The sequence below is a fragment of the Canis lupus genome, chromosome X (assembly GCF_048164855.1).
Source record: "Canis lupus baileyi chromosome X, mCanLup2.hap1, whole genome shotgun sequence".
Taxonomy (NCBI): Eukaryota; Metazoa; Chordata; class Mammalia; order Carnivora; family Canidae; genus Canis; species Canis lupus.
The window spans coordinates 49,406,830-49,434,470 of record NC_132876.1 but is presented as its reverse complement, the minus strand read 5'-3'; the positions used below and the strand labels follow the sequence as shown (position 1 = coordinate 49,434,470).

General features: G+C 38.7%; 1 protein-coding gene across 1 annotated transcript in view; it reads right to left on the bottom strand.

The window, feature by feature from the left end:
• Window positions 1–1,499: 1,499 nt before the first annotated feature.
• The window catches only part of TRMT2B (tRNA methyltransferase 2 homolog B), a 117,810-nt gene continuing 91,668 nt past the window's right edge, over window positions 1,500–27,641 (bottom strand). The window contains 1 exon segment of the mRNA XM_072817809.1: window positions 1,500–1,716. The gene's annotated coding sequence lies outside the window, so the exon portion shown is untranslated.

Sequence of the window (27,641 nt, the reverse complement as noted above, 5' to 3'; positions counted from 1 at the left end):
AAAACTGTGGTTTTAATTCTGGATCTGCTTCTAAATCTCTGTGTGATCTTGGCGCTCTCTAGGATCTCTAAGATCCCTTCTAGCTTACCATCCTGTGACACTGGTGTAGTTAGGCATGGCTAGGCCTCCTAGAATCTCTGATTCCACACACAGTACTGTGGTTTTGTAGCTATCAAGCAACTGAACAAGCCAATGAATGACCAAAGTGCTCTGACCAATTTCTCCTAGAGTCCTAGAGATGTACTCTCACATGTGAAATATAATATATATAAGCATGTTTATAACAGCCACAGACTGAGTGAAACCTAAACATCTACCAACAAAGGACTGCTTAAATACATTCTGCTATATCTACAGTAAGTATGGAATACTGTGCAGTCATGCAGCCATAGGAAGCTCTTTAAGTACTGTTATGAAACAGTATTCTATAGGTTAAGTGAAAAAAAGCAAGGTGCAGAATAGTATTTATGGTATGGTATGATTTGTATAAACATTAAGGGTGTGTGTAAACAAATATACATAGAGTATCTCTGGGAGGATACACAAGAAAACTGGTAGCATTGACTGACTCAAGGAAAGGGAAATGTACAACTAGGGAGATAGAGAAAAAAATGTATTTATCTGTTCAAAACACAAAAAGAACCTTAGCCCATCATGTCCCAGACCCATCTTTTTCTTTTTTTTAAATTTATTTTTATTTCTTTTAAGATTTTTATTTATTTGTTTGAGAGAGAGCACAAGCAGGGGGTAGGTGGAGAGGGAAAAACAGACTCCCTGCTGAGCATGAAGCCCGATGCAGGACTTGATGCCGGGACCCTGGGATCGTGACCTGAGCTGAAGGCAGACATTTTTTTTTTTTTTTAGATTTTATTTATTTATTCATGATAGTCACAGAGAGAGAGAGAGAGAGGCAGAGACACAGGCAGAGGGAGAAGCAGGCTCCATGCACCGGGAGCCCGATGTGGGATTCGATCCCGGGTCTCCAGGATCGCGCCCTGGGCCAAAGGCAGGCGCCAGACCGCTGCGCCACCCAGGGATCCCTGAAGGCAGACATTTAACCGATTGAGCCACCCATGTGCCCAGACCTATCTTTTTCAACCATCTAACAGAATTTAAGTGAACAAAGTTAGGAGTGACTTTGTTTCTGAAAGAAAAAAGAAGAGTCGAAGGCATTTTTTTTGCTCAGTCTGTCTCAGAAGTGTTTAGGTGGTTATCACGGGTCTTTACTGTTTGCTTCCCTCTCTGCCCTCAAGACTTGAAGGTGTATCTTGAGAGTTGCTTCAAGCAGCTAACTGTCAAAGGAAACTGGAGAGCCTAGGAGAAGCTTCTGTTCAGGTGAGGCCTGAAAGAAAAGTGAAGCCAGAAGTTCACAGTAGCCAGGAGTTCACAAACTACCAAGTAAGGCACATAAGAGTTTCTCATTCCTTCAAAAAGCTGTTGCTGCATGTCACAGTACATCATAGGGTCACTAATACTAGGCCATATACCCAGACAAGAAACCAATTTTTAAAAAAAATATTTTATTTATTTATTCATGAGAGACACACAGAGAGAGGCAGAGACACAGGCAGAAGGAGAAGCAGGCTCCATGCAGGGACCCAGATGCAGAACTCGATCCCAGGTCTTCAGGATCACACCCTGGGCCAAATGCGGTGCTAAACTGCTGAGCCACCTGGGCTGCCCAAGAAACCAAATTTTATTTTAATCATCAGCCCCCTAGAAGAACAAATAGAGGTCATTCTTTTTCTCAAATAAATATTATAAACAGCATTCATTGAAAGCTAGCAACGACTTAAAAAGTACAAAGATTAAAAAGATATATATAATTCATAGCCAGGAACTAACCATAGATTAACACATTCAGTGAGAAGAACAATTTGTCATCTATTTAGATTTATTTTATGAAGGATGACCATATGTTAAATTAAGTGAAGAATGAAGCTTTGAAATACAACTCAATAATCAAAAAGTGTAGGGCTTGGTTTTAATATTGTAAGTGGGCAAATTTGACACTTTTTTGTGAGATGCATCTGTTTGGCTTTAACTATTATACAAATCATAATAAACTAAAAGAGCTAATTTTTAGTTTAAATAATATTAACACCAACTTTGAGTGCTTACTATATGCCAGGTACTGTTGTAAGCTATTTATGATCTCATTTAATACTCACAATGTACTTATGATATAGGCACTAAGATCATCTCCAGCTTATGAATAAGGACATTGAAGCACAGAGAAATTAAGGAGTGTCTCTAAGCTAAAACAGCTTAGGTTTTAGGGCTGGGATTTGAACCCAGGAAGTCAGGCTCTGATGCCTGGGCCGTAGTCATTTCAAACAGCAAACAAATTGTGTGGAAAATTCAAATATAGGAAATATTAGGGATCAATTTCACAGTTCCAAAGATACAAGCCAGAAAGAAGTCTGCATTTGTGAAATTCATATCTGAACTATTTTAACAGTCACCTAACTGATTTCCTTACTTAGTTTCTATATCCTACACTTTCCCACCTTATCAAGCTTCCTGTGATACCTCTGTCATCACATCACTCCTTTGACCAAAAGTTCCCAAGGGCTCCCTTCTGCCTACCTAATAGATCTTATTTTTTTTATTGTTTTTTTACCTAATAGATCTTAAACTTGAATGTGCAGCATACACACCTGAGGAGCTTGCTTAAAATACTGATTTCCTAAGCTGAAACCCTGAAAATTTGATTTAGTAGGTCAGGGTGGGGCCTGGGAATCCATGTTTTAAGCAAGCTTTGTAAAAACACTGGCCTATGTGGACAAAGCCCACATACCTTATTATAGGATTCAAGGCTGTCCATGACCTGGCCCAAACCCACCTAACTCCTAATATAAAAGCTCTATTGTAGAATAGCCACTGTCCTCCAACTTCTCATATAGGAGGCATTTCTAACTCTAAATTTCTGCCTACCCCCTCCAACCCATCTGGAGTGACCTCCTGCCTTCTTTCCTGCTACTATCCAAATACTATATATCCTTCAAGGTCAAGCCCAAGTTTCACCTACTCTATAAGACTCTCCTTAAATTCTCCATCCCAGAAAGGTATCAATCTCTTGTTGAATAATTAAGTCTCTACTGTCTGGCCACAATCCTTTTGGTATTTAATGGTTTCAAGAGTATATGCCTTGCTTCCTCAATTAGACTGACAGCAGCCACTGTCCACATGTGACTATTTAAGTTGGAACGAATTAAGATTAAATAAAGTTAAAATTTCAGTTCCTCAGTTACACTAGCCACATTTCAAGTGTTCAGCAGCCACAGAGAACATTTCCACATCACAGAAAACTCTAATGGACAGCATGGCAAGAGTCTGCTTATGGCTGTCACAGCTGCCTTCTTATATATTCTCCCTATAAGCAATGTTTGCTCTAAAGTTAAAGTAGATATGTATCCAGACTGCAAAAAGTGATAGATTTCCTTTTTAAACTAATTCCCATTTTGAGTAAAAGGAGTTCAGAAGATAAGTGTACATGTCATTCTGCATTTCTTTTTTTAAAGATTTTATTTATTTATTCATGAGAGATACAGAGAGAGGCAGAGACATAGGCAGAGGGAGAAGCAAGCACCATGCAGGGAGCCCAATGTGGGACTCAATCCCAGCACTCCGGGATCACACCCTGAGTCGAAGGCAGATGCCCAACCGCTGAGCCACCCAGGTGTCCCTAATTCTGCATTTCTAATAGTCAAAATCCTTGGCTTTTCTCAATTCTCATTCTCCTTGACCTCTCTGTTGCATTTGGCATTATATAGGGCAGATCTCCCTCTCCTACAAGAAATGCTCTCCTCCTTTGCTTCCATGACGCTGTCAGAACAAGAATGGTCATCATTAATTTATTGAGCTCTTACCATGGGCCAAGCTAAGCACTTTACATACCTCAATGACCATATTAAGTAAACAGTAGTATTTTATAGATGAGGTACTTGAAGTTCAAAGGAAATTAATTTGCTCAAGGATACAAGGCTAGTAAGTGGTGGTGATGGGACTAGAACCCAACCACATCTTTTAAGGCTCTTCTTAAGATTACTAGATCAAATACCCAAAAGAGGCAGGGCAGACTGTCAATTCCAACATCAAAGAATGGAAATTAACCTACTCAAGAGTCTCCTCTTTTCTTTTTTCCCTGCCCTTCTAAAACTCTATCTTATTCTATCTCATATACCCCTCTGGTAGATTTTCAAGGTCTTAATAGCCTGGGGAATTTAAAGCCAATTACTAAGTAATTGAGAAAAAAAGTAACCACAGTAGGTCAGGGAGAACAGGGACCAGGTACTGCCTTCCATTTTCATGAATTCTGTTTCTCCTAAATACCCTGTAAGCTCTTACTATTAAAACCTGTGTTGTTCAGGCCTTACGATTTTGATTCAAGTACTCTGTCAATAGTTCATTTTAATTACACTGGAGAGTATTTATAGCTTTTCTGCTCTCTGGATTGGGTTTTGTGTACAGTAGCTACTGCCAGAGCTAGTCAAATAAGGCAAGTAAAATGCTGGAGGAGTTCGGCTTGAGGTTGGAACAGTCACCTACTTATTAGTGTTTCACATTACGCTGTTTACTGATACCCTTAAGCAGGTCAAACTCAGCACTTGTGGCCAGTAGACAGAGGGTGAGGATGCAGAAGAAAAAACCTATTGCAACTTTGTTCCCTGCCTTCATGGATTAAGAGATAGTCAACCCTATAGATCTCTCAAACTCACTAGGCTCCCATAATGTAGTGTCAGCAACACAAGGCCTAGCTATTGGAGACAGGGAGCTTACGTTATTAACTATAGATCCTTTGGAGTTTGAGGCCTCCATTACTTAACTTAAAGAAGAATAAGGAATATGGGAAATCTCTGTACCTTCCCCTCAATTTTACTGTGAACATTAAGTTGCTTTACAAATAAAGGTTTTTTTAATTTTTTTTTACAAATAAAATTTTAAATAAAGAGAAAAAAAGGAAAAAGCAGAAGGAATACTGGCTTCTCATCCTAGTTATACAAGTAAATGGCTCTGGCGGTAGGTAGGGGGTGTACATGCAAATATTTAGTGAGGACTTTTCTCTTTTTATTATTGCATATACCATAAACATTCTAGGATATTGTTTTGTGTTCTTATATTTGACATAAATATAATAATATGGAGTTTTATGCTAATTTTTCCTCAACAGTATGCTTTTGATAAAATTTTGCTGGAGTTCTACGTTCTACATGTAGTTATAATTCATTTTAACTGCTTTGTGGAAATCTATCAGATGAATACACCATAATTTATATATTCATTCCGTTGATGGTCATTTAGTTTGTTTTCCTTTTTTTTACTATTACAAATAAAATTCTTCAGTGGACATCTGTATATGCATGGGCACATGTGGGAGAGTTTCTCTCGATTAAAAATCCATGAGTGAGCAGCACGTGGGTGCCTCAGATGGTTAGGTGTCTGCCTTCAGCTCAGGTCATGATCCTTAGGTCCTGGGATCAAGCCCCACGTCAGGCTCCCAGATCAGCAGGGAGTCTGCTTCTCCCTCTCCCTCTGCCACTCCCCCTACTTGTGCTCTCTCTGTCTCTATCTCTCTCTCAAAACAATAAATAAAAAATCTTTTTAAAAAATCCGTGAGTGAACCATGAGACCTTTGTTGATGACAGTCTGTATCACTAGTAAGGCAAGATGGTAAAATCCTTTCTCTAGGTACTGCAATTAAAAGATTTTTTAAAAGATTTTACTTATTCATTCATGAAAGTGAGACAGAGACACAGGCAGAGGGGGAAGCAGCCCCCCTGCCCCGTGGGGAGCCCCATGCAGGACTCAATCCCAGATCCAGGGATAACGTCCTGAGCCAAAGGTAGATGCTCAACCGCTGAGCCACCCAGGTGTCCCTAAAAGATGTTTTGAAATGTATCTAGGGTTTTGTAAATGATGGTAAAGATTTTTTAAATAACATATTTGAAATTTTAAAAATAAATAAATAATCCACAAGTGGAATTACTTGGTCATAGGGCATTCATTCATAAGTTCAACTTTAGTAGATATTGCCAAATAGTTTTCCAAAGTAGTTGTACCAATTCTCTTTTCTGTTAAGATTTTATTTATTTGAGAGAGAGAGAGAGAGAAAGAGCATGAGTGGGGGGAGGGGTAGAGGGAGAGGGAGAAGCAGGCTCTCTGCTGATCTGGGAGCCTGACGTGGGGCTTGATCCCAGGATCTAGAGATCATGATCTGAGCTGAAGGCAGACACTTAATTGATTGAGCCACCCAGGCGCCCCACCAATTTTCATTACCACCAATAGTGGACAAAAGTTCCAATCGATCTAAATCTTCATTAATTCATGGTACTATTAGTCTTTCCTCATTTTAGCCACTCTGATGGATGTGTAGTCATATCTTGTGGGGTTTTTTTTAAGATTTTTATTTTTTTTTACTTGACAGAGTACACAGAAGGAGAGCAAGCACAGAGAGAGAGGGAGAAGCAGCCTCTCTGCTTAGCATGGGCTCCATCCCAGGACCCTGAGATCATGACCTGAGCTAAAGGCAGATGCTTAATTGACTGGGCCACCCAGGTGCACCATCTTGTGGTTTTAATTTGAATTTCCTTGATAATTAATGAGATAGAGCACATCTCATGGGTTTATGATCTGATAGGCTTTCTTAAAGCAGATATTGACAGGGACAAGAAAGGGATAAGAAGAAAGACATTGGGTGGTGACTAAGGGATGGGGGTGGGAAGCAAACACTGTAGAAAGGAGAACCTAAGGGCATTAAATCAGACTTTCTGAGCAGACTAGTTTTTCTGAGGACCAGCCAAGAATATACAGATTCAGGAGTCTCTTCAGAACAGCAGCCACAGATGCTGTAAAGGCACACATAAAAGTATATGTAAAACATGTTTGAAGTCCAACTATAAAAGAATCCTGGCAGCAACCTATGTCCAAACACTCGTTTCTACAACAGCAGCAGTTCCAGCTGCTTCTTGCCATCTCTCACCAGGTTAGGTTCCGACTGGATCTCAATGCCACCCATCAAAATGATAGCAATGGCTTTGCAGACTCTGGCTAGAAGACAATAGGATATTAGTATTATTTTTTTTAAGATTTTATTTATTTGGGGGTTCCTGGGTGGCTCAGCTGTTTAGCGCCTGCCTTTGGCCCAGGGCGCGATCCTGGAGCCCTGGGATCGAATCCCACGTCGGGCTCCCAACATGGAGCCTGCTTCTCTCCCTCTGCCTGTGTCTCTGCCTCTCTCTCTCTCTATCATGAATGAATGAATGAATGAATGAATGAATGAATAAATCTTAAAAAATATTTTATTTATTTATTCATGAGAGACACAGAAGAGAGAGAGGCAGAGACATAGGCAGAGGGAGAAGCAGGCTCCCTGCAAGGAGCCTGATGCGAGACTCAAACCCTATACCCCTCATCACGTCCTGAGCCAAAAGCAGACGCTCAATCACTGAGCCACTCAGGCATCCCAGGAAAGCAGTATTAAAGAGCGCAGAATAGGAAATATTCTTTTGTTTCCAGCTTTATTGAAGTATGATTGACAAAATAAAGTTTTATATATATATATATATATTTAAGGTGTATATCATGATGTTTTGAGATATATATATATATATATACACACACACATTGTGAAATGATGACTACGACTAAGATAATTAACATATCTGTCACCTCACACAGTTACCTTTTTGGTTTCTTTTTTTTAAAGATTGTATTTATTCATGAGAGACACACACAGAGAGGCAGAGACACAGGCAGACAGACAAGCAGGCTCCCCATGGGGATCCCGATGTGGGACTCAATCCCTGGACCCCGGGATCACGCCCTGAGCCAAAGGCAAACGCTCAGTCACTGAGCCACCCAGGTATCCCACACACTTTTTTGGAGTAAATATTCTTTCTGCTCAGCACAAGTAAAATATGACTTTCTACAGTAGTCAGGCTGCAGAGGAACATGGTTTAGAGTGCTGCTTTCTCAAACTTTCATGTGCATGTGAATCCTCTGGGGATCTTGTTAAAATAGACTCTGATCCAAGAGTTGTGAGGTAAAACCTGAGATTCTGCTTTTCTAACAAGCTCTCAGATGCTGCTGATCTAAGGATCACACTCTGAGTTTAGAACATGAGCCATGGAGTCACACAGACCTGAGTTTACAGCCCAGCTCTCTGGGCTGTGGTGTTCTTAGCTGTGAAATCTTTGACAGGCTATTTAATCTCTCTGAGCTTTTGTTTCCTCGCCTATAAAAAGACTTTTTTTAAAAAATCATTACCTACTTCATAGGGTTGCTGAGTAGGTTAAATAAAATAATACATGTAAAACATGTTTAGCACAGTGCATGGAAAGAATAAGTAACTAATATGTGCTAGCTATTGTTAATATTCCATGAACTGGCACTTCTACACATCTATGATACTCTGCGGACTGGGGTTCAGAATGATTATCTGGAAGCACTACAAGAGCCTAGATTAATCAGAGAAAGACAGACTGAATCATATTTAGTAATATTTTATGTTAGGCTTATTTTATTGTATTCTAAGGCTTTGAAAGTTGAGACTTCATCTGTATCAGTCAGGGTCCTAGCAGGAAACAGATGGCATGCTCAAATTAGTAAAATTAGTGGAAATTTTAACAAAAGGACTGTCTACAAAGGTATGGGCAGAGTGTAGGAAAACCAACAGGGATACAGAGCACAGTAACTTGGGGCTGTTTTACCACCGATACACCCAAAATGATGAAGGGAAGGGACAGATAGCAGGAAAAAGAAGAATGCGGCACAGAAGGGGTCCTCTTGAGAGAAACTGTGAGCTTTGGTTAAGAGAGCATTCAGCCTACAGCAATCTTCCAAGGCAGAAGCCAGGAATAAAACCCTAACCTTGGTTTCTTCCCTCCCTTTGATGTCAGGCCAGGTATCTCTACCACCTAAACCCTACCAGAAGCCAAGAAGGGATGGAAACGCACTGATATAATCCATGTAGATTAGTCTCTCCCGGGGCAGACAGTAGGTGGAGAGTGGATCTGGAGGGGTAATCAGAAGATATCTGGTATACCATCTCTGACACATATATTCAACCAAAATACTATCCAAACCAGAACCTTGACCAAGCCAGGAAAACAGACTACTGTTTGGACAAAGCTAAACTCCATTAGTTTATCACTGAATGAGGGTCAATGACTTCCAGGGTATTTCCCTTTTGGATGTCCTATAATAATCCAAAACTCAACACGTCTAAAACTGAATTCATGGGACACCTGGGTGACTCAGCAGTGGAGTGTCTGCCTTCGGCCCAGGGCGTGATCCTGGAGTCCCGGAGTCAAGTCCCACATCGGGCTCCCTGCATGGAGCCTGCTTCTCCCTCTGCCTGTGTCTCTGCCTCTCTGTGTCTCTCATGAATAAATAAAATCTTTAAAAATAAATAAATAAATAAAACTGACTTCATCTTCCTGTACCACCACAACATAACTTTCCCATTTTTGTGAATGGCAGCCTTTGATATACCAGTCTCTCAGCCTGAAACATTTTTCCGTTTCCTCTCTGCACATATAAATCGTGCCTATTCTTTAGGGTCTACTTCAAATATTCCCTCCTCAGATGAGCAATGGGTGTTTCACTATATGTTGGCAAACTGAATTTAAATAAAATATTTCTTTAAAAAGTTACTCCCATGGTATTTTGATAGGGATTGCATTAAACGTGTATATTGCCCTGGGTAACATTGACATTTTCACAATATTAATTCTGCCAATCCATGAGCATGGAATATTTTTCCATCTCTTTGTGTCTTCCTCAATTTCTTTCAGAAGTGTTCTATAGTTTTGAGGGTATAGATCCTTTACATCTTTGGTTAGGTTTATTCCTAGGTATCTTATGCTTTTGGGTGCAATTGTCAATGGGATTGACTCCTTAATTTCTCTTTCTTCAGTCTCATTGTTAGTGTATAGAAATGCCACTGACTTCTGGGCATTGATTTTGTATCCTGCCACGCTACCGAATTGCTGTATGAGTTCTAGCAATCTTGGGGTGGAGACTTTTGGGTTTTCTATGTAGAGTATCATGTCATCGGCGAAGAGGGAGAGTTTGACTTCTTCTTTGCCAATTTGAATGCCTTTAATGTCTTTTTGTTGTCTGATTGCTGAGGCTAGGACTTCCAGTACTATGTTGAATAGCAGTGGTGAGAGTGGACATCCCTGTCTTGTTCCTGATCTTAGGGGAAAGGCTCCCAGTGCTTCCCCATTGAGAATGATATTTGCTGTGGGCTTTTCATAGATGGCTTTTAAGATGTCGAGGAATGTTCCCTCTATCCCTACACTCTGAAGAGTTTTGATCAGGAATGGATGCTGTATTTTGTCAAATGCTTTCTCTGCATCCAATGAGAGGATCATATGGTTCTTGGTTTTTCTCTTGCTGATATGATGAATCACATTGATTGTTTTACGGGTGTTGAACCAGCCTTGTGTCCCAGGGATAAATCCTACTTGGTCATGGTGAATAATTTTTTTAATGTACTGTTGGATCCTATTGGCAACTAATATTCGATAAAGGAGGAAAGACTATCCATTGGAAGAAAGACAGTCTCTTCAATAAATGGTGCTGGGAAAATTGGACATCCACATGCAGAAGAATGAAACTAGACCACTCTCTTTCACCATACACAAAGATAAACTCAAAATGGATGAAAGATCTAAATGTGAGACAAGATTCCATCAAAATCCTAGAGAAGAACACAGGCAACACCCTTTTTGAACTCGGCCATAGTAACTTCTTGCAAGATACATCCACGAAGGCAAAAGAAACAAAAGCAAAAATGAACTATTGGGACTTCATCAAGATAAGAAGCTTTTGCACAGCAAAGGATATAGTCAACAAAACTCAAAGACAACCTACAGAATGGGAGAAGATATTTGCAAATGACATATCAGATAAAGGGCTAGTTTCCAAGATCTATAAAGAACTTCTTAAACTCAACAGCAAAGAAACAAACAATCCAATCATGAAATGGGCAAAAGACATGAACAGAAATCTCACAGAGGAAGACATAGACATGGCCAACATGCACATGAGAAAATGCTCTGCATCACTTGCCATCAGGGAAATACAAATCAAAACCACAATGAGATACCACCTCACACCAGTGAGAATGGGGAAAATTAACAAGGCAGGAAACAACAAATGTTGGAGAGGATGTGGAGAAAAGGGAACCCTCATACACTGTTGGTGGGAATGTGAACTGGTGCAGCCACTCTGGAAAACTGTGTGGAGGTTCCTCAAACAGTTAAAAATAGACCTGCCCTACGACCCAGCAATTGCACTGCTGGGGATTTACACCAAAGATACAAATGCAATGAAACGCCGGGACACCTGCACCCCGATGTTTATAGCAGCAATGGCCACGATAGCCAAACTGTGGAAGGAGCCTCGGTGTCCAACGAAAGACGAATGGATAAAGAAGATGTGGTTTATGTATACAATGGAATATTACTCAGCTATTAGAAATGACAAATACCCACCATTTGCTTCAACGTGGATGGAACTGGAGGGTATTATGCTGAGTGAAGTAAGCCAGTCGGAGAAGGACAAACATTATATGTTCCATTCATTTGGGGAATATAAATAATAGTGAAAGGGAATATAAGGGAAGGGGGAAGAAATGTGTGGGAAATATCAGAAAGGGAGACAGAACGTAAAGACTGCTAACTCTGGGAAACGAACTAAGGGTGTTGGAAGGGGAGGAGGGCGGGGGGTGGGGGTGAGTGGGTGACGGGCACTGGGGGTTATTCTGTATGTTAGTAAATTGAACACCAATAAAAAAAAAAAGTTACTCCCTCCTCTAAGAGGTCCTCCCCCAACTAGTTTAGCCTACACTGAAGCCCCATCACCAGTAATTCAATCACTATTGTCAGGTGCTGTATTTAACTGGTTTCAGGGGCAGCCTGAATGGCTCAGCGGTTTAGCACCACCTTCAGCCCAGGGCCTGATCCTGGAGACCCCGGGATCCAGTCCCATGTCAGGCTGTATGGAGTCTGCTTCTCCCTCTGCCTGTGTCTCTGCCAATCTCTCTCTCTCTCTCTCTCTCTCGAATAAACAAACAAACAAACAAACAAACAAACAAACTGGTTTCGGTAGATATACCATCATCCCAGGTAAATACTATACTTCTTGAAGGAAGGAACTATGTCCTAATTTTCTTTTTTCCTGTTTGTCAAGACCAAGCATCTTGAGATTTATTGAATGTAAGTATACAATAAGCACTGGAAGGATGAAGAATTCAGAAAAAATAGCAGGGGACCAAATTTCAAATTTCATTTTTCTATTAGAGCTTCTGAGGACTTAGCTGGCCTTGTGTAGAAATATGCAGGCATAAAGGACAGCTCTGTCTCCCATCTACTCACTTAGCATTTTAAAAACACTCTTCTAAATAACCCTTGGGTTAAATAGAGAATCAAAACAGAAATTACAACTGTTCAGAAATGATTTACAGGGAAATCAACACCCATCAAAACCCACGATATGCAGCTAAAGTGGTACTCATAAGAAAGTTCTAGCACCAAATTCATTTATTTATTCTAATATACTCAAATATATTTCAGCTGGCAATATGAACTATTTTGGCTGACAATAAGTGAACTAAATGGTCAACTCAAGAATACAGATAACTAACAACTAAATACACCCAAGGAAGGCAGACGGAAAGAATAAATTTTTTTTTCAAAATTAATGGCTCATTTCTTACCAATCCTCCCTCTTACAACAAAAAAACCCTGGATGAAATAACAATCAAGCATAGAAGAACCTGAAAAGTAGAAAGGAGTAAGTGGACTTTCTAGGGACTTTAGGATATAAGAAACACTACAATGGTAAGTTGTCCGGGTGCTCTTGGGGACCCTGGGTGGCTCCATTGGCTGGGCGCCTGCCTTCAACTTAGGTCATGATCCCAGGGTCCTGGGACTAAGTCCCTGCATTGGGCTCCCTGCTCAACAGGAAGCCTGCTTCTCCCTCTCCCTCAGTCTGCTGCTTCCCCTGCTTGTGCTCTAACTCTCTCTGTCAAATAAATAAAATCTTTTTTAAAAAAGTTGTCTGGTGCATCTTTTTGCCTCCTATATTGCAGATGGGGTGCTAGAGAAGCCTGCAACCTGAAACTGCCAATAAACCCAGACCAAAAAAGGGCCAAAGATAAGCTTGTTTCCTTTAGTTAAATAATCAGGGAAAGGGTGACCTAGCACCTTTTTGATAATACCCACCCCACTCTAGCCAAACATCAAAGGAAAAACTGCCCCTTCCCTGTAGTATCAGTGGTATCACATAGAGTCACCCATGTCTGGTCCTACGTGGCAGCAGTTAGGCAGGGTGAGTTAGCTCTCTGTTTCCTCCACAGGGGAGGTGCCAACATGACCAAACAGGGAACTGAACATCCACCCCACCTCCCCAGTAGCAAAGAGATGGAATGAGGCAATACTAGGTGGTGCTAGTTAGCACTCCATCTTCCTCACTGTGGTAATATCAGTAGGGACTTCCTTACCTGGCAGCAATGAGGTGGTAAGAGTCAATCCATTGCCCATTTTTCCACCTGATGTGGAAGGCACCAGCAAGGGAGCTGAACTCCCACTGCCTCCCAGCAGTAATTAGAGATAAGTGAACCAAGTAAGCATTAGGACTTGCAGGAAAATAAAAAAAGGACAGAACATTCATATTATGGGAGTCATAGAAAAAGAGAAGAAAAGACTATGGAGCTGAAAGAATATTTGAAGAAATAATGGCTGAAAGCTTTCCAAAGGCTAAGATGTTGACATTAGTGGACTGTGATAAGTTACTAAGATATAATGCAATAATTAGAGCAACTACTAAAAAAAAATCTATGCAAAAAAATATAATCAAGACCTGTACAGATTAACCAAAATGGAATTATTATTGTTTTTTTAAAGAGTGATGTCACAGTTTTTATTTTTAAGCGCTAATATTTACAATATGCAGGCCATTACATCCTTTACAACTATTTATTTTTTAAAGATTTTATTCATTTATTAATGAGACCAGAGATAGAGAGGCAGAGACACAGGCAGAGAGAGAAGCAGGCTCCAGGCCGGGAGCCCAATGTGGGACTTGATCACGCCCTGGGCCAAAGGCAGACACTCAACTGTTGAGCCACCCAGGCATCCCCCAAAATGGAATTATTAAAAAAGATTCAAGTAACACATAGCAAAGCAGGAAAAATGAAGAGGAACAATAAACAGAGAGAACAAACAGGAAACAAACAAAAAATAAAACAACAAACTTAAGCTTTAATATATCAGCAATTATGTGAAATATAAAAGGCCTAAGTAAACCAATTAGAAAATGAGACTGACAGGCACCTACGTAGCTCAGTTGGTTAAGCATCTGCTTTTGGCTGGGGTCATGATCTCAGGCTCCTGGGATAGAGCCTGAAGTCAGGCTCCCTGCTCAACAGGGAGTCTGCTTCTCCCTCTTCCTCTGCCCCTCTGCCCCACTTGTGCACATACTTGCTCACTCTCTCTCAAAGAAATAGATAAAATCTTTTTAAAAAGTAATAAAATAAAAAATGAGATTGAAAGAATGGTTAAAAAAACATGACCCAAACATGCTGTCTACAAGAAATCCACTTCAAACATAATGATATAGGTAGGTTGAAAATAAAAGATATATCATACAAAAAGAGTAAAAAGATAAGGTAGACTTTAGAACAAAGAACATTACCAGAGACAGAGGAGACATTACATAATGATGAAAGGGTCAATTCTACAAGACAGAGCAAATCTAAATGTGTAGGCACCAAACGACACAGCCACAAAATATATTAAGCTAAAACTAACAGAAATGTAAAGACAAACAAATCCACAATTATACTTAGAAAACTTCAATACCCCTTTCTCAACAACTGCTGGAACTATTAGAAAATCATCAAGGAAGGAAAAAAAAAAGAAAATCATCAAGGATACAGAAGAACTGAACAGTACTATCAACTAGCATTTGCAAGACATTCCACCCACCAATGGCAGAACATACATTCTTTTCAAGAGCCTCTGGGACATTCACCAAGACAGACTATCTCCTGGATCATAAACTAAACTTGAACCAATTTTCTTTTCTGAACAAATTTTTAAAAACTACAACCATACAAACTGTGTTCTCTGACCACAGTGAAATCAAACTAGGAATCAGTACCAGAAAACAACAGGGAAATCTCCAAACATTTAGAAATTAAACAACTCATGTATAAATATGTCATGAGTCAAAGAAGTCTCAACAGAAATTTAAAAAAATACATTGAACTGAATGAAAATGAAAGCACAATATATCAAAATTTGTGGGATGCAGCTAAAAGCAGCGAAGAGAAGTAAATTTATGGCACTAAATACTTATATTAGAAAAGAAAAAAACTCACTCACATAATCTAAGCTCCTACCCTAAGAAACTAGAAAAACAACAGCAACATATACTCAAAGCAAACAGAATGAAAGAATATAATGATAAGAGCAGGAATCAGTGAAATTGAAAGACAGAAAAACCATATAAAAATGAAACAAAAAGCTGGGTTCTTTGGGGAAAAAAAATTAAAACCGATAAACCTCTAGAAAGAATAACAAAAAAGAGAGAAGGTACAATTTACCAGTATCATGAATGAAAAGGAGATATGGCCACAAAACTTTCATACATCAAAAGGATAAGAGAATATTATGAATACCTCTGCAGAGATAGATTAGACAACTTGGATGAAATGGACCACAATTCCTCAAAAAGCACAAATTACCACAACTCTTCCAATATGAAATAATTTGAATCTATAATTATTTAGGAAATTGAGCTCATAGTTCAAAAACTGCTGAAAGAGAAATCTCCAGGCCCATAAGGTTTCACTAGAGAATTCTACCAAACCATTTAAAGAATTATTAACAATTCTGCACAATCTCTTTCAGAAAAGATAAGGTAAAAAAAAAGATAAGGTAAGTCCAGCTTACATTTATGAGGGCAATATTATCTTGACACCAAATCAAACAAAGCCAGTAAAAAAAAGCTTACAGTCCAATATCCCTCATGGTATTTATATCCCTCAGATATAAAAATCCTCCAAAAGATATAAACAAATATAATCCAGCAATGTATAAAAATAATTATACACCACAACTAGGTGGGGTTTATTCCAGAAATCTAAGGCTAGTTCAATATTTAAAAATTAATGTCATTCAACTATCAACAGGCTAAAAGGAAAAACCACATGATCATATCAAAGGATGTAAAAAAAAAAAGCATTTGACATCCATTAATTATAAAAACTCTCAGAAAAACTAGGATACAAGATAACTTCATTAACCTAGTAAAGAAAATTCTCAAAAAAAAACTAGAGCTAATATCATACTTAAGATTAAAAGAATGAATAATTTCAGAAACAAGGCAAAGGTGTCTGCTCTCACCGCTGCTATTCAACATAGTACTAGACATTCTAAACAGCTTGATAAGGCAAGAAAAATGAAATCAAATAAATAAAGATTGGAAAGGACAAAATAAAATTCTCCCTATTTATAGATGACAAGATTATGTAGAAACCCTCAAGGAATCCAAGCACACAATAAAACTATTAATACTACACACAAGAAGTTGGATTGATCTAAAGGGAATTATGTTGAGTGAAAAAGCCATTCTCAAAATGTTACATACTGTATGCTTCCACTTATATAACATTCTAAATGATAAAATTATAGAGATGGAGAACAGATAAGTGGTTGCCAAGATTTAGAAACATGGGAAGAGAGATGACTTACAATAAAAGGGTAGCAGGGATCTTTGTGGTTACAGAACAGTTTTAGGGACACCTGAGTGGCTCAGTGGTTGATTGTCTGCCTCTGGTTCAGGTTGTGATCCCAGGGTCCTGGGATCGAGTCCTGCATCAGGCTCCCTGTGGGGAGCCTGCTTCTCCCTCTGCCGATGTCTCTGCCTCTCTCTCTCTCTCTCTCCCATGAATAAATAAATAAAATCTTAAGAAAAAAAAAACAACAGTTCTAGGTCTTTATTATGATGGTGGTTACATGAATCTATGCATGTGTTAAAATTGTTCAGAATTTTGGGACAACTATATATCCACCTGCAAACAAATACAGTTGGGACCCTATCTTATACCATATATAAAAATTAATTTAGGGGGACCTGGCTGGCTCAGTTGGTAAAGCATGCAACTCTTGGGGTTGTGAGTTCAAGGCCCACATTGGACAGAGTTTACTTAAATAAAAACAAAACAAAAAGATTAATTTAAAATGGATGAAAGACCTACATGTAAGGGATAAAAATTTAAAATTCTTAAAACAAGCATAAATCTTCACAAACTTGGATTAAGTAATGGTATCTTCAATGTGATAGCACACAACAAAAGGAAAAACAGATAAACTGGACTTCGACAAATTTAAAAATTTGTGCTACAAAGATACCATTAAGAAAGCACAAAAATTATTAGTCAGCCATAATAAACAATGAAATCTTGCCATTTCCAGCAATGTGGATGGAAGTAGAGAGTTTTATGCTAAGCGAAATAAGTCAGTTCACAGAAAGACAAATACCATATGAATTTACTCATATATGGAATTTAAGAAACAAAACAAATGAGTAGAGGAAAAAAAGAGAGACGCAAACCAAGAAACAGACTCTTAATATAGAGAACAAACTGATGGTTACCAGAGAGGAGGTGGGTGGAAGGATGAATGAAATAAGTGATGGGGATTAAGGACTGTACTTTGGGGGGCACCTGCATGGTTCAGTTGGTTAAGCATCTGCCTTTGGCTCAGGTCATGATTCCAAAGTCCCAGGATGAAGCCCACATTGGGCTCTCTGCTTGGCAGGGAGTCTGCTTCTCCTTCTGCCCCTCCCCCTGGCTCATGCTTTCTCTCTGAAAGAAGAAAGAAAGGAAAAAAAGAAAAGAAGAAAAGAAAAGAAAAGAAAAGAAAAGAGAAGAAAAGAAAAGAAAAGAAAAGAAAAGAAAAGAAAAGTCTTTTAAGAAAAAGGAGTACAGGGTTCCCTGGGTGGCTCAGTGGTTTAGCACCTGCCTTTGGCCCAGGGCACGATCCTGGGGTCCCAGGATTGGGTCCCGCATCAGGCTCCCTGTATGGAGCCTGCTTCTCCCTCTGCCTGTGTCTCTGCCTCTTTCCCTCTCTGTGTCTCTCATGAATAAATAAATAAAATCTTAAAAAAGAAAAAGAAAAAGGAGTACACCTTCGATGATGAGCACTGGGTGATGTATGGAAGTGTTGGGTCACTGTGTTGTACACCTGAAACTAGTACTACTCTGTATGTTAACTGGAATTTAAATAAAGACTTAAAAAAGAAAGTGAAAAATACAAAAATCAAAAACAAAAAAAACATAAAAAAAACAAAGTGAAAATGCAACCCACATGACAGAAGAAAATTTTGCTCATTATTTATCTAATAAAGGACTTGAATCCAGAATATATAAATAACTCTTACAACTCAATAATAAAAAGACAACGAATTTTCTTTTATGGACAAAAGATATAAATAGATACTCTCCAAAGAAGATATACAAATGGCCAATAAGCACATGAAAAGATGCACATCATTAGACATTAGGGAAATCCAAATCAAAACTGCAATGAGATATCTTTTCACACCCACTAGGATGGCTATCATCAGAAGCACATAAAAAAGTGTTGGCAAGGATGTGGCAGAACTGGAACCTTCATCCATTGATGGTGGGATTGTAAAGCAGTGTAGCTGCTTTAAAAAGTAATCTGGCAGTTCCTCAAAAAATTGAACATGGAGTTACCATATAACCCAGTTATCATATGATCCCTACCTAAGTATATGGTCAAGAGAAATAAAAAGATAAGCCCCCCCCATACAATTTTGTACATAAATGTCCATCACAGCATTATTTCTAATATTCAAAAAATAGGGCAGCCCTGGTGGCGCAGCAGTTTAGTGCCGCCTGCAGACCAGGGTGTGATCCTGGAGACCCAGGATCGAGTCCCGCATCCGGCTCCCCGCAGGGAGCCTGCTTCTCCCTCTGCCTGTGTCTCTGCCTCTCTCTCTGTGTGTGTCTCTCATGAATAAATAAATAAAATCTTTAAAAAAATAAAAATAAAATAAAATAAAAACAATCCAAATGTCCATCAATTGATGAAAGGATAAATAAAATGTGGTATATTTAGGCAATTGGAATATTATTTAGCAATAAAAAATGAAGTCCTCATACATGCTACAACATGGATGAATCTTCAAAATATTATGCGAAGAAGCCAATCACATGTGCTCGCTTCGGCAGCACATATACTAAGAAGCCAATCACAAAAGATTATGTTCCACTTATATGAAATGTCTAGGATAGCAATCAATAGAGACAAAGGAAATTAGTGGCCACCAAAGGCCAGGGGTGGTAAGAAAAGACAAGTGACTTTCATCCAAGAATACTCTACCCAGCAAAGTTATTATTCAGAATTGAAGAAGAGATCTCCAGGCAAGCAAGAGCTAAAGCAGTTCATCACCACTAGACCAGCCTTACAAGAAATGTTAAACGGATTTCTTTAAGCTGAAACAAAAGGGTGCTCATTACTAATAGGAAAACATATGAAAGTACAAATCTCACTGGTAAAGGTAAATACATAGTGAAATTTAGGATAATCTAGTGTTGAAAAAGTGGAGAGTTAATCACTTATAAAGCTAATGTGAAGGTTAAAAGACAAAAGTAGTAAAAATAATGACAATAACTTGTTAATGGTTACACAAGATAAAAAGATGTAAATTGTGACATCAAAAACATATTGCAGGGGAGTAAAACTGTAGGGCTTTAGAATGTGTTCAAATTTAAGTTACTTTCAACTTAAAATGGATTGTTATGAATCTAAGTTATTTTAAATAAGCTTCATTGTAACCACAAAATGAAAACCTATAGAAGATATATAAGAGAAACAGAAAGAAATCTAAGCATATCACTACAGAGAACCATCAAATCACAAAAGAAAAGAGCAAGAGAAGAAAATAATAGAGGAACTATAAATCAACCAGAAAACAATGAACAAAATGGCAATAATGTCTTTAAATATAGATTGACAAAATGCTCAAAAGACATAGGCTGGATGGAAAAAAGTCTATATGCTACCTACAAGAGACTCATTTCAGATGTGATGACACACAGACATAGAAAGTGAAGGGATGGAAAAAGATGTTCCATGCAAATGGGAACCAAAAGAAAGTTGGAGTAGCTATACTTTTATCACACAATAAGACTTTAAGACAAAGACTGTAATAAGAGACCAAAAAGGTCATGACATAATGATAAGGGTATCAATCCAACAAGAGGATATAACTTTTGTAATCCATTTATGCACCCAACATCAGAATAGCTAAATATATAAAGCAAATATTACCAGACCTGAAGTGAGAAAGAGACAGCAATACAATAATAGGGGCATTAATATCTCAGTTTCACTCATGGATAGATCGTCCAAACACTTTAGACCAGATGGACTCAACAGACATACAGAACATTCCATCCAAAAGCAACAGAATAGGGGATCCCTGGGTGGCGCAGCGGTTTAGCGCCTGCCTTTGGCCCAGGGCGTGATCCTGGAGACCCGGGATCGAATCCCACGTCAGGCTCCCGGTGCATGGAGCCTGCTTCTCCCTCTGCCTATGTCTCTGCCTCTCTCTCTCTCTCTCTCTCTCTCTGTGACTATCATAAATAAATGAAAAAAAAAAATTAAAAAAAAAAAAACAAAAGCAACAGAATAAAGATTCTTCTCAAGTGCACACAGAACATTCTCCAGTATGTATCATATGTCAGGTTACAAAACAAGTTTTAATAAATTTATGAAAATTGAAATCATATCACACAACTTTCTAAACAGAATGGTATAAAACTAGAAATCAATTACCAGAAAAAATGGGAAAATTCACAAATAGATGCAGATTAAACATCATGCTACTGAACAACAAATGGGTCAAAGGAGAAATCAAAAGATACCTTGAGGCAAATACAAGTGGAAATACAACCTGCCAAAACTTATAGGCTGCAGCAAAAATTTTCTAAAATTGATTGTAGTAATGGATACACAATTCTTTGAACATAATAACCACTGAACTGCAGATTTTAAATGTGAAAATTGGTTTGTGAATTATTTCTCAATAAGGCTATTATTTGGGGCACCTAGGTGGCTCAGTGGTTGAGTGTCCGCCTTCTGTAAAACTATAATTATTTCAAAATAAAAAGTTAAAAAGGCAAAAACAAAAAATCTTGATTATAGATACTTATTCTAGCTCTATTCATAATTGTCAAAAATTGGAAATAATCCAAACAGCCTTCAAAGGATTAAATAAATACACTTGTTAGTACATCCATACAATGGAATATTACTCAGCAGTAAAAATAAACCAACTATTTATACACTCAAAAACTTAGATGAATTTCAAAGCCATTAGGCTTAAGTTAAAAAACTAGTTTGGGACACCTGGCGACTCAGTGGTTGAGTGTCTGCCTTCAGCTCAGGTCATGATCCTGGGGTCCTGGGATCAAGTCCCACATCAGGCTCACCATGGGGAGCCTACTTCTCCCTCTACCTATGTCTCTGGCTCTCTGTGTCTCTCATGAATGAATAAATACAATCTTTAAAAAAAACTAGTTTCAAAAGGTCATATACTAGTGCTCGCTTTGGCAGCACATATACTAAAAGGGCATATGCTGTACGATTCAATTTATGTAACATTCTCAAAATGACAAAATTGTCATAATAGAGAATAGATTATTGGTTGCGAAAAGTTAAGAGTGTGTAGGGGGAGAGGTTGAGGGAGAGGTGTAAGTGCCAAGAAATAACAAGAGGAAATTGTTATTGTGGGGGTGATGCAATCATTTTATATATAGATTATGGTAGTGGATACATGAATCTATGTGTGTTAAAACTCTATGGATAGATGTGTTTTTTAATTTTTAAAAAAAATTTATCAATTTATCTGGGGCACCACCGTGGCTCAGTCAGTTAAGCATCTGCTTTCAGCTGGGGTCATGATCCCAGGGTCCTGGGATTGAACCCCGAGTCGGGCTCTCTACTCAGCAGGAAGCCTGCTTCTCCTTCTCCCTCTCCTGTCACTCCCCCTACTTGTGGTCTCTGTCTGTCAAATAAATGAATAATATCTTTTTAAAAATATTAAAGATTTTGCTTATTTATTTGAAAGAGAGAGTAAGTGAGTAAGAGAGAGAGCACGAGCTGGGAGGAGGGGTGGAGGGAAAGGGAGATGCTGACTCCCTGCTGAGCAGGGAGCCTGATGCGAGACTCGATTCCAGGACCTGGGACCATGACCTGAAGGCAGATGCTTAACCAACTGAACCACACAGGTGCCCTAGATGTGTTTTTCAAAAGCCTATTTTAAAATATAATAATTTTAAAAGAAAACAAATGATAAAAGAAAGGAATGAAGAGTAAATCTGTAGATTAAATGAGATGTTAAAATATCAAGTTTTCTAAAATGGACAATACTACAGTGTGTAAGGGGATGACATCAGCTAATGGCAGAGTAGGCAGCTCCAAACTCCCATCCCTCCACAGAAACACAGAAAAACAAGCAGAAACTGTCAGAACCAGTGTTGTCAGAACTCTGAAAAACAATCAAAGGTTTAGAAGCAACCAAGTGAACCCTGAATTTCTTTTTTTTTTTTTTAAAGAAAACTTAAAAATGGCAAGAAAGCTTTGTGGTGTTTTTACCTACCCTTGCCTCACCCCTGTGCAGCTCAGTGGTGGTCCTGAAAATGGTAGCCTACATTCCCAGTGTAGGACCCTGGTCCTTGGTTCCAGAGATGGTGGAGCAGACCTCACTCACAAATGATTCTGTGGATCTGTTCTAACTCATCTGGAGGATACCTGAAGGAGTGACACTATGTTCTAGTCTTTGTTTCCCCTAAATCAGAATTCATTCAGGGCAGAAAAGTGACAGGTACTGCTCAAAAATATTGTAAGACAAACAGAATCCTGCAGCTGCCTGGGGTAAAGATTATCTTAAGCCATACCATCAATATATGACCTAAATCCTGGGAGGAAAAGCCAGGAAGAAAGTTCCTTTGGGAAATTAGAGCATTCAAAAGTGCCTGTGTATATTGGGGAATTTAGAAAGCTACATGCATACCCAGGGCAATACATATACTTAGAAAAGACCTGAGAAGACCCTAGGCTTGCTCCCCTGACTGATATCTAGATTCAGTACAAATAGGAAGTGAAGGCTAAGGTAGAGGGTGTAAACAGCCCAGATACAAATTGAAGGAGTCCCCCAACACAGAGCTAATCTGCAAAGACTAGAAGACGTGGGGAGTTTTTTCTTTTGTTTTAGTTCTTGATATTCAAAGAAATGTCTTCAAAACTAGGTGAATACAAGCTAAAAAACCAAGACTTCCATGACAACAAATAACACATAATATAGTTTTTGCAAAAATGGTTTGGAAATATCATTAGACAAACAGATGAACATAGCCCTCAACAATAAAAAACAGAACTCTGGGGGAAGGGGAAATCTGGTTTCCAGAGTTATCACATTATATTTAAATGTCTAGTTTTCAATTTAAAAACCACAAGGCATACAAACAAACAGGAAAGTATAATTCATTCACAGAAAAAAAAAGTGAACTGATAGAAACCATCCCTGAGAAAACCCAGATATAAGACTCATTAGACAAAGATTTTAAATTAGCTATCTTTTTTTTAAAAAGATTGTATTTATTTTTTCATGAGAGACACAGAGAGGCAGAGACATAGGCAGAGGGAGAAGCAGGCTCCCTGCAGGGAACTCTATCTCAGGACCCCAGGATCACAACCTGAGCCAAAGCCACAGGCTCAACCACTGAGCTACCCAGGTGCCCCTTAAATTAACTATCTTAAATATGCTCAGAGAGAGAAAACAAATCATGGACAAAGAACTGAAGGACATCTGGAAAATGATATGTGAACAGAATGAGAATATTAATAAAAAGACAAATTCTAAATAGAACCGTAGAAATTCTACAGCTGAAAAGCACAATAACTAAAATAAAAATTTACTAGAAGGATTCAATAGCCAATTTGAGGAAGCAGGAGACAGAATCAATGAACTTGAAAACACAACCAGCAAAATTATGAAGTCTGAGGAGTAGAAAAAAGGAATGAAGAATGGTGAACAGAGCTTAAGAGATCTGTGGGACACCATCAACTGGACCAACATACACATTATAGAAGTCCCAGAAGGAGAAGAGAGAGAAAGAATTTGAGGGAATAGTGGCTTAAATTTCCCAAATTTGATGAAAAGACACAAATCTACACATTCAAGAATCCCAATGAGCTCCAAATATGATACTCAAAAAGATCCACATGAGAGGGCAACCTGGGTGGCTCAGCAGTTTAGTGCTGCCTTCAGCCTAGGGCATGATCCTGGAGACCTGGGATCGAGTCCCACATCAGGCTCCCTGAATGAAGCCTGCTTCTCCCTCTGCCTGTGTCTCTGCCTCTCTCTCTCTCTCTCTCTCTCATGAATAAATGAATAAAATCTTTAAAAAAATAAAGATTTCTTAAAAAAAAAAAAAGATCCACACTGAGACATAATGAGTCCCATAATGTGTCAAACTGTTGAAATCCAAAGGCAAAGAGAGAATCTTAAAAGCAGCAAGAAAGCAGTGACACACACATACAAAGGATCCTCAATAAGATTATTAGCTAATTTATCACTGGAGATATTGCAGAGCAGAAGTCAGTGAAATGATATATTTAAAGTGCTGAAAGAGGGGCACCTGGATGACTTAGTCAATTAAGTATCTGGTCATGATCTCAAGGTGGTGAGATCAAGCCCTGTGTTGGACTCCATGGAATGGAGCCTGGTTGGGATTCTTTCTCTTACTCTCCCTCTGCCCCCTTCACCTCCTACCTCCATGCTTGCTTGCTCTCTAAAAAAAAAAATAATAATTAATAAAGTGCTGAAAGAAAAAAACCGTTAACCAAGAATTCTGTAACTGACATAGCTGTCCTTCAAAATTGGAATAATTAAGACATTCCCAGATAGGGCACCTAGGTGGCTCAGTGGCTGAGCATCTGCCTTTGGGTCAGGTCATGGTCCCAGGGGCCTAAGATCGAGTCCCACATTGGGTTCCCCACAGGGATCCTACTTCTCCCTCTGCCTATGTCTCTGCCTCTCTCTCTCTATGTCTCTCATGAATAAATAAACACAATCTTTAAAAAAAAGATAAATGCATAAAAATAATTTTAAATTTAGGGGCATCTGAGTGGCTCCATCAGTTAAGTGTCTATCTTCAGCTCAGGTCATGATATCAAGTCCCTCATCAGTCTCCTTGCTCAATGGGGAGTCTGCTTCTCCCTCTCCTTCTGCCTGCTGCTCCCCCTGCTTATTCTGGGAGCACAATAAAATAAATAAAATCTTAAAAATAATAACAATTTTAAATTTGTATTATTGGGCACATAATATATAAAATTTAAGTTGTAACAACAAAGCTGGGTGGAGTTGCAAAGGAGCAGAATGATTGGATGCTATTGAAGCTAAGTTGGTTATCAATTTAACAAGTTTTTTAAACTTTATTTATTTATTCATGAGAGACACAGAGAAAGAGGCAGAGACATAGAGGGAGAAGCAGGTTCCTCACAGGGAGCCCGATGCGAGACTCAATCTCTGGACCTGGGATCATGCCCTGAGCCGAAGGCAGACGCTCAACCACTAAGCCACCCAGGCATCCTGGTCATCAATTTAAACTAGATTGTCAGGGGTGCCTGGATGGCTGAGTCAGTTAAGTGTCTTGGTTTCAGCTCAGGTCATAATCTCAGGGTCCTGGGATGGGCCTAATTGGGTTCCAGGCTCCGCAAGGAGTCTGCTTGTGGATTCTCTCCTTCTTCCTCTGCCCCCGCCCCTGCTCACGCCCTCTCTATATCTTTCTCTAAAAATAAATAAATAAATCTTTATTAAACTTGACTGTCATAAATTTAGGGTGTTCCTGGAAACCACTAAAAAAATCTCAAAAAAATAAACTATTGTGTCTAGGGATACACACTTAGGTGACAGAAACCATAAAGAAACACAAGGATGTGACTCCTAAAAGTCATGATAGTGGTTACTTTTTTGTTCTATTTAGGCTTTCAACTGATTGGGTGAGGTCTACATATTAAGGAACACAATTTGCTTTACTCATTTAAATGTTAATCTCATCCAAAAACACTGTCTCAGATACACCCAGAATAATGTTTGGCCAAATGTCTGGGCACTCCATGGCCCAGTCAAGTTGATACATAAAATAACTTATCACAGTATATGTATTTCAAATGTATGAAACAACTTCACTAAAGGAAGTAGGATAAGTACTGACCCAAGTAACTTTGTTAGTTGGTGGAATAAGTGGAATCTGTAACAGCAAAAGCAAAAGGAAGTGCACACAGCACTATAGTCTAGCTGATCAAGTTGTTCCCCATGGATATGAGTTAATGATTCTAATACTGCTATATATGTATACTGGAATTGAACAATCAAGTAAATAGATCACGTATGATAGAAGCTGGGGAGGGAGAAGGCTGGAGTGATCTACATGGTGATGGGTTAGAGTTGAAAACATCAGTATGATCTCACATTTAGTTCAATTTACATAAACACTATCACATAAATATTTATAGGTATACACAAGTTAGTATACATTTCCTTTCTCTGTCATCTGAGAGGGCCTAGAAGCAATGACACTTCAGTAGCAATGAGCACATCTACTACCCAGATCTGGATTTCTAAGACCATTCTCTAATGAAAGGATCCAGGACTCCTTGAAGAGTCCTGATTCTATGTGTAGGGCAAGGAATACAGAGGAGCCTGAAAGCATCTTATAGTGCCAGAAAGTAAAGAAGTGCTCAAAAAGAAAGAAAGAAACAAATAAACAAAAACACAATGATGGAGGTATGTCAGAAGGATATGGGAGTGTATTGAAAGAATTCCCAGTGCCAAAATTGGAACAATTTGAGCAAAAAAAAAGTAGTATTGGATTATAATTCAAAGTATAAAATAATACCCATGAGTCCATACTGCATTAATAAATGACTTAATAAACAAATAGGTGAAAATAGACAAACTTCCCATACAGAAGAATCCCAAATAATTTATGCAGATACTCCACTTTCAAGGAAGTAGATTATAGCTCCCCATTCCCTAAGTGTGGGCTGCACATAGTGACTTTCTTCCAAAGAATCAAGTATAGAAAGGGGAGAATAGAGTTACTTCACAGTGTAGAGACTGGACAAACACCACCTCAGCTAGGTGATCAAAGTCAACATCATCAACAATTAGCATGTTGACAGCATGGGCTCATGATATGATGTGATGAGAAAGGCCTTTGCCTGTGTGGTTTTCCTCCCAAGAATTCATAACTCTAGTTTACTCATGAGAAAAATATCAGACGAACACCAAGTGAAGAGCATTCAACAAAAAACCTGACCAATACTCCTGTTTTGGTCATCAAAAACAAAATCTGAACAACTATCACAGCCAAGAGGAGCCTAAGACTTAACAACTAAATGTACTGTGGTATTCTAGATGGGATCTTGAAATAGAAAAAGGACATTAAAGAATATTGGTTCACTAATTGTAAAAAAAAGTACACCATACTAGCACAAGATGCTCAGACTAGGGGAAACTGGGTG